Source organism: Argopecten irradians, chromosome 11 (genome assembly GCF_041381155.1).
Source record: "Argopecten irradians isolate NY chromosome 11, Ai_NY, whole genome shotgun sequence".
Classification (NCBI taxonomy): Eukaryota; Metazoa; Mollusca; class Bivalvia; order Pectinida; family Pectinidae; genus Argopecten; species Argopecten irradians.
The window spans coordinates 23267779-23277081 of NC_091144.1; positions in this window are offsets into that span (position 1 = coordinate 23267779).

Here is a 9303-nt window from a genome sequence, read left to right on the forward strand (position 1 = left end):
CCACCATTGAAAAGTTTGAGATTCTAATTTTACTTTAAAAGTTAAAAATATGAAAAAAATAAATCTCTAAAATATAATCATTTAAATTAATTTTAGATTTTACAATGTCAATACGAGTTGCCTGTTCGAAATTTAAGCTTTAAGTGTCCGTCTCCCCCACCAAACATAAACTACTAAATCATAAAAAATATAAAGGTAACGTTCATGAAAATAATGTAATAGGATACTTACGTAAACCTTGAACTCCTTGCCCGTCGCTTAGACACACCAGTGCCGCTAAAACCATCGAGCCTAGAACCACAGTATACATCATAGTGTTTTTGTGTTGGTCCAGAATGGGGCGAGGACTTAAACACCACAGTATTTATAGGAGATATTTGTCCTGTACAAATCAATCTTCATCAGTTGATGTAATACATGACAGGAGTATATATTACAATATTACAATTCATCCTCTGAATTAATTGTATGCTTAAGTAGTCATGATGATCAATTAAAATTTAAAAAAAAATTACAGTTAGGTAGCAAAATATTCTGACTGTTCTGTACCCCCTATGATTACTGTTATTAATGATAAAAGGTTAACTATATACCGTGATTAAAGCTTTCAAAATAATACATTAGTTTAATTTTTGCCAATAATTATTTTACTAAAAAAAATTAATGTTCTGTTTTAATTGATAATGTATTCCTATTCTCGATATCCCTACTTTTGTGATGGATGGCCTTCCATATCCTTAAATGAACCTAACCTCGTTGTATGCAACCTTACGTGGGATTATCCGGCGATGACGTCGTGCACAAAATAGCCTTGTCATCGTAGTAAAGACATGAGATGCAAATTCAATAGCCTGATATGAGGTTGTTTAGCTGGCTGTCCGTCAACTGATGGCTCTGAGTGACAACGTTTCGGTCTTAAAAGCTGTAATCGCATCATTTTGGCATGGAAAATTGCGAATAATATATTGTGGCACACATCATTTGATAAGACATGAAAAAAAAATGAAAATTCGCAAAAAACGATATTGATTAAACAGAGATTCGACAGCTGTGGATTGATGAGAAGAATCTGAAAACGATATTTTGAAAAAGTAGATAAATCAGAATGAAGTCTACTTGCATAATGGAAAGTCTACTTGTATTCTGGAAAGTCGACTTACAGTTTCTTATTACAAAGGAGTGTGCTTCTGGTTTTGTAAAAACACTTACCCCTACTATATGAACAAGGTAAGACTCTTCTATACATCAACTCTGGAACGGAAGTTGACTCGTTAAACGAGCAGTTTTGGAACAACCAATCGGATTGGTCAATTAATTAAATTAACCAATCAGATTGACCCTTACAAAAATGCTCGCTTGAAAGATCAACTTCCGTTTCAGAGTTGATGCATCGTCCGCTACTTGGAGAGCTTCGTTTCCTGTTTCATATTAAAAACCGTAACTTCGCGACAAAAACCTAGCATGTATTGCAAAAAAAAGGATTCTTAATTAAGGAACATTGAATATGCGAGCGCACACTCAATATTTTCGTCAAATTTGGTCTAATTTTAAAATGATTTGAAGCGTACCCTCAACTTCCGGTTCATGGAGTGTCTTACCTTGTTCATATAGTAGGGATAGGATATTTTATCATTTTTCTAAAACCAGATGCAGACGTCTGTGGCCTAGCAACCAGCTATAGTTATCGTGATTTTTCAACTTAGAATTTTACGATGCAGTTGGCTCGATCGAAAGATATAATCTACAAATCTAGTGTTGTACAACTTTGATATTCCATGGTAAAGTTATGAAATAAAAACTGTCGTTTTCTCCGTATCAACACTAGTCCGCTAAACCTGCCTATATTATTAGGCATTTTTAATATTTTTTTTGCCTTATATATAGTCAACTCGCGGTACCTCTTAAAAATGTGAAATCGTAGCACAGATTTGGCCTACGCTACGTCAGCGGCATATTTCTAATATATCGTCCATGTAATGCCCCGGTCACACATTCACGGATCATCTCGACGGTGCTACTACGGATTTAATTTCGCGGATGACCCCGGAAAACAGCTAATTTTCAATGTCCGATACGGCTCTGCAACAATGCGTCTACGGGTCTTCACGAATATACTATGGGTACTCAACGTCGTGGGACATTTGATAAAATAAGTGAAACATACAACCTGTTGTTAATGTACACGGACAAATTGACACTAAAATCGTTTCCCTAAGTACAATGTAACACAATACTGAAATCTAAACAAGGGAATAAACATCAACATGTCCTACCAAATACGTCGTCGCCAATAATGTCAAGATAACGTAGTGGCTTCCTATTTTGGATGTTATAACCATACCATATAATCCATTTTCGAAGTCCTTCTTCAATTCATTCTGGTTACCGATCAGCTCATCAAAGTACCACGTTGAGAACCAACATTAAACAACTTGAATTCGAAATTAACACCACTAAATTATATACTTTATAGTTTTAATGTAGGTATCATCTGGTTTGCCATCTAGAACACCAAACTAATACGGGAACTGAAATTTAATTGCAAATTATTTAGCTTCAATGTGCACATTGCAACTGTTCGGGTTCAGAAAAGTACGAATATCACCACAAGCATTCCAAATAATAATGTATACAAACTGGACACCATATATCATCGTGTAGTAAGAATCTTTTGCAGTCAAGTAATGTAATATCAATTTTCAGTTTCGGATCGGAAATCTGTCGGCACAATACCAAGTGTACTTCATAGCTTTTAGATAAATTACCTATTATAGAAATGTATATTTAACTGGAATCTAACCACAAATACCAAGGAAGAGTCTTCAGAAAAGTCATTCCTCTTTTCTGTTTCCAGTCGCTTTTTTCAACTCGAACATTTTTGACTTCATCAATATATATATATATATATGTGTGTGTGTGTGTGTTATAGGAGATTTCAGAAAAGATGGCGTGACGTCACAGAAAGTTTACATCCGGGTCCTCAAAGGTACAAACACAATATGGCGAGTAATAAAAACAATAACAGATACGTACAGCACTGCTGCAAAATCGATACTGTGACAAAAGTATACACTTTCATACTTGCAAATTCTGACATTAAAATCGTCCGTCGTGATTTTACTTGGTTTACCGTTTAAATCCTTGACAATCCTGATTGATTCTGACCTATCCGTAATGCAACGTAACTGCATCGTATTGTGTCGTGACCAATACATACTAAACCGTATTGTTCCTTATCAATTACGTGGCTTAACCGCATTAACACGTAGTTCACCGTAACAAACCGTTGAATACTTGATACGTACGGGTTAATTACGGTTGTAATAGGGAGTAACACGCTTCAGTACGTTCCAAAACGGTTATGCTAGGTTTACACTATGTTCCCGGCAACCACGGTAGCCCCGTTTGCCCGAAACGTGGTGCGCCGTGGAATTTTGGCTATTTTTGTCTCTGCATTCAAGTTGAACTAGGTCTTGTGAAGTTTTGCCACGGTATTTTTACGGATTACGTGGTGGACCATGGATATAGGGGAAAGTGCTGTTCCCGGAGGTTAAAGGTACACTACGGCTATAGCACGGTCTATCAAGGATACCACTACGTTCTCTCTAGGCCTGATACGATATGATGAGATCTGCTACGTTTTACACGTTTTGATCAAGCTCCGATACTTTTTTTCACGGTCCGCCAAGGCTTACTAGGGATGAAAGTCTGATGCCGGACTTTTATGGAGCAAATGAAACGATATTTATTGCCAAAAATGTCATTTCAAACACGTTTTGATTACAAAATTATAATTATTATAGCCAAGTGTTTCTACGCAAATAGTTTTTTTTCTGTAATGGTTCTCACTTAATCTGCCTTTTGCAATAATAGTCTTGGTATAATTTTATGGTTTAAATGTGTTTGATAATGACTATTTCTATTTATTAATACAAATAACTCCATGAAGTAGCAAATATGTACCAGGTCAGGCAATGATACTCCATCATATATATCTTGCAACGTAAGACCGTAGTAAGACGCAACACGTCGTATCACGTCGGGCTTTCAACCGCTACAAGCCGTGATGTGCCTTTACAGAACGCATCGAAACGGCTATCTTTCACCTTGGCTTGCCGTCAAAACCTTGACAAACCTGGACAAAACGGCACAAAACGTGCAGCCAATCTGCTGCACGTCACAAAACTTGAAATCACCGTGAGATTTCGGGGAATGTGCTTGCTGCCCGTTCCACCACGGACCGTCTGGAAGTTTTGTTACGGCCTCGTACGCACTGTTACGTTTTGTTACGTCAATCCCGTTTTATTACGTCCTGTGGCGTTCACCATCTTTACCGTGACTGCCGTGGCAAATTTTTTGACAGTTTAAAAATCTGGCACGGCATCCACGGTATTCACGACCGCTTACGTTTGTCTATCACGTCCTTCTGCGCTGTCTCACGTTGTCTCGCGGTCACCACGTTCAGTCCACGGTGGTCTGAAACGGGGCTGCCGTGGCCGCCGGGAACATAGTGTAAACCTAGCATTAAGTGGGGACATACTACGGTTGTTTGAACCGTAGCTAAATTTTGAACATGTTCAAAATTTACCACGGATCTAAAAATACTTCCAAGTGTAACTACGGAAGACAACGGCTACTATACGGAAATCTGCGGACCATTACAGAATACCACGAATGATGCCGGATTGCATCCGTAGCTTATCCGGCGAGGTGATCCGTGAATGTGTGACCGGGGCTTAATGCCGGGAAAACGTACACATACCTATATATTGTGATCTTATGTACTCCACTGCCCCCATGTTATATCCCATTTATGAAATTAAACAACTCTGCACAATGAAATACTTCCGAGACCCTTCTATTTCACACATTTGTAATGGCCGCCGGTTACACATTCAGTAGAGCAAACGGCAGCCAATCAACGTCGCTTCTGGTTTTATTTTTAAAAAAACCCACGTGTAGTTGAAAGATAAACAAAATGCTACCATGTATATACTACATGTATATGCAACGTGAATATCGCGAAAGTGATGCGGTACCAGTAATAGTCGTGTTCAATTTGAATATTTAACAACATGTCGTGTATGTCGACCATAATTTCACTATAAAAACTCTAAGTGGCTAGCATTTTGTTTATCTTTCAACTTCAATAATTTGCTCCTACCATTTCGTTTTTATCTATGCAATCGATCAATCTATCAATCAAATAGAGTAGGGATGTCTGTCATGAATGTTTAGCCCTAAAACCTGACAGTGCAGAATGAAAAAGTTTGTATTTTACAAGATATCTATCAAGATGATTTATAACATGTTTTTCAAATATTTTTGAAAAAGTTGGTAATATAGATATAGGTATGTAATTATCATGATTTTATGTAAGAAATGCAGAAAGGATTCTTAGAGGATATCAGCCTTGATGCATGTTCTGACATTCGCATATGATCATTATAATCAAATTCTTTGTATTCAACAAGATTTGAAACATTAACAAATTGTGCATTTATTTTGTCTAGAATCTCTTGTTGATCCGAAATTATCACACCATTATCACACTTCAGCTGATTAGAAATATTGTAATGATTCTGGCATTTAGACATATATTTAAGATGATTCCACAATAATGTATTTGGCTTGTTTTTAATGATAGCATTTTTAAAAAGATATATTATAGATTTTAAAATCAGCACATTTGTACGGTTTCTTCAATACTTATAATTCTCCCAGGTCTTTGTTTTATGATAATGATCTCTTAATTTCCGAGCTTTTGATATTTATTCATTGTATCATTCCGGCTGTTTGTTTCTTTTTACTCTCTTTGATTTTAAGGGGGCATGTTTATTCAACAATTGTAGCATTACGTTATAAAGGTGTGATTGTGCTTCATCTGGATCAGTTGTGTTTGATATACTAACTAAATCAGAGTTTCCAAGATCTGCCAAGAAACATTCATCAACAAACTTTTTTAAACATCTATATTTGATATAGTCATGTTGTTACTTAGGTTCTCTTCCTTCATCAGTAAAATTATGACGTACTGTTATACATACAGTATAATAATCACTTATAGTTACACACGGTACATGAACAGATGAGATGAGATCAGAATTATTTACATAAATATGATCAATAATGGTTGATGATGTACTAGTGACTCTTGTTGGTTTTGTAACTAGTCGAGGTTATGAAGTCTGACCATTCTTAGTTTGTATTTCCCCTTGATAAGTCAAAATTAAAATCGCCCATTAAAACAATATCAAAATTTTCGTTCATTGCTCGTTCTACCATTTTTTCAAATGTCTCAATCCATGCAACATTTACATTAGGCGGTCGATACACAAAACATACTAGGAATTTCTTTTGATGTGGCAAATCCACCAAAATCCAAATACACTCTTTATCTGTTAGTTCCAAATCTACTCTTCTTTTGTATAGTAAAGTATTAGTAATATAAATCGACACAACCGCCAATTTGGTTACATCTATCTCTCCTTTCAACAGTGAAACAATTAACAGTTTCCAAACCATCATCCACTTGCTCATTTAAGAAAGCTTCGCATAAGCCAAGTATATTTAGGGTATTTTCTTTGTTCAAAAGTAATATTACATTATATATTAATGTATGGATTGTTCCTATTGACATAAGATGCTTCATTGTTTTTTTTGGATTTTTGTCACTTCTCATTGGTTAAAAACACGCTACGTGATCACCGATAAAAAAACTATATTGCACGATTTTTCCGGAAGTAGTTTATAGAAAAAAGTATATTGCACTGATGATGACTTCCAGCTGATGACTACAGTTTAAGCTTTTAAACTTTCAATATAAACACGGTAGGAGAGTAGGAAATAATCGAATAACATTCATTAAGCGTCTGGAGCCATTGAATAGTGAATACGTTTGATATTTATTTTTAAAATTCCACCTAGGCTACTTAGAACAGTATGCCTAGGCTAATCCTACTGTATGTATACGATTTTTATTTTACGGAATGGAGTACAAAGCATAAGATAATGTATCTTCATGTCAATCTGAATCTTTTAATATATGTTCGACGTCGAAGTGTATTTTCAACGAAGAACAAACTATACAATTTAATTGACTGTGTCCTTAAAAGACATGGAGCTACGTGTAAAATGGAGTACATCACTGAACATGTAAATGTATGCAATTTACAAACATGCATGCACCGGGTTCATGTAATAAAAGCTTGAAGTGCATCAATTGATACTGTTTTCTTATGTTGTTTTTTAATTATACTTGTTACAAAATCATAGGATTGTAACTGTCATCACAAAGTAGAATTTACAATGCGATGCTGATTTAGTTTCACACTCATTTCAAAATGTAAAAAATCCAGAAAAATAATAAAACAATTATAGCATTTTGATTTCGTTCAATACATTGTTATATCGACCACAGAAAAAAATATCGACCTCGGACTACGTCCTCGGTCAATATTTTTTCTTTGGTCGATATAAGCATGTATCGACCTCATCAAAATGCTATATATGGATGATATAGCAAGCTAATGTAGTTCGTAATACAAGTTTCGAATTCATGGTATTAACATTTTTCTCATGGTAATACCATGTGGAGTTACTGTCGTGAATTATTAGTGAAGGCGGATGGAGAAAAAGGAAATTTATCATGGCCTTGAAGTATATTCATGAAAAATACAATTATCTTCATGATGAATTTTTATTGTTAAAGATTTGAAACAGTTGTTAGAAATATCAGGGCCATAAACAATTTTATTTAGTAATGAAAAAAAACCATGAACTTTCAACTACCCCGTGATTATTTTACCTTATTCATGGCCATAATCATGTTCAAGGCCATGAAAGAAAATATGTATTTTCATGGTCATAAAAATGCTGAATGCACCAGAATGACGTCGTTTTTTACAATATCGAAAAATTTCGTTTGGCGGTGTCGTCTTTTTCTTGGCTCATGGGGAAGGTATATACAGTAGAATAATTCTGTGATGGGTACTTATTATTGTTTAAGTATTTCCATCTTGTTCCGTGACATAACACACTGAATCACTGGTACTGTTTGCGAATGCGCTTATATATTTCCCGCGGAAGTAAAAATGAGTACAATCTCTTTCAATCTTTTCCTCCTCATCAAAAAAGCTTGACATTGTAAGCCGAGATGACTCGGCAAAGCCTCGTTATCTCGACTTTGCTAAGTCTCGCGCCAAACTAAACCTTGTTTTGTAAGATAATAACTGTTTATTTTCTATATATTTGATATTCTTCCAGGGCTGAAAAGTCGGCTTAGCGTATTATGACGGCGACCATGATTGCCAACCAAGATAGTGTAACTTTATTTTCCAAGATGTTTATGTCGACAAGTCGTGGTATAATATACCGACACAGATATCTCAACTTCAGTCATGTTAAAACTCAACAAAATTATCTCAGTAAGTCAAATTACAATAAAATAATAATGCAGATAACACGATGGAACAAATAAGAAAACATAAATTACTTATGATCAAAATGTTTCTGATGCTTTCATGAATTCTAACCACGCCAGATTTATTTTCCCGACATTCTGGTAAACCTTCACCCAATACCATACCAAGAAAAGCATGTTTATAACGAATATGCTGACAACAAATTCATGCTTATAACATTGTATTTTTCATTTCCCGACAAAGTTCATAATGTGTTTATCGAACTATGCTTATATCGAAGTAATTTCTTTAGTTCCGAGAGGTTCTTTTTAACAGTGTTTTACTTTTAATTCTCATATCTATTTATGAAAGAAACTTTAGTTTTTACATCCTAACGATTTCTTTCAGTTCTAAAATTATTCCTAAATGTTGAAACAATGAGAATTCATGTATTCCCTCTTTGTATATAAGGAACAACCAACTAAATAAAAAAGACCTTCGAAATGGCCCCTGTGTATACAAGATTGAACTCTAGGATAGAATTTTAAACCGGCCGCTGATTGGCTGGCTAATTTCAAATGTAAAAATGTTTTCTGACAGGAAATTATTCCTAGATAACAATAATATGGATTCGGATAATGATTAGGTAAAAATATTAGAATTTCAGGATTTTTTAGTGCAAAATGCGCCTGATTTCAATGAAGCTATCCTGGTTAGAGTTCGAGCAGAAGGACCCAAACATTTTTTTCTATCTAGTGTCATATGAGAACCTAGACTTTATTATAGAACACAATAGCTAACGGATATTCCTTTGTTTTAATAATACAGTACAAAACTTCAACAAAGTTTAACACTGTGGTCTATGTAAAATTATTTAGTTAGTTGTTCTCTATATTATGCC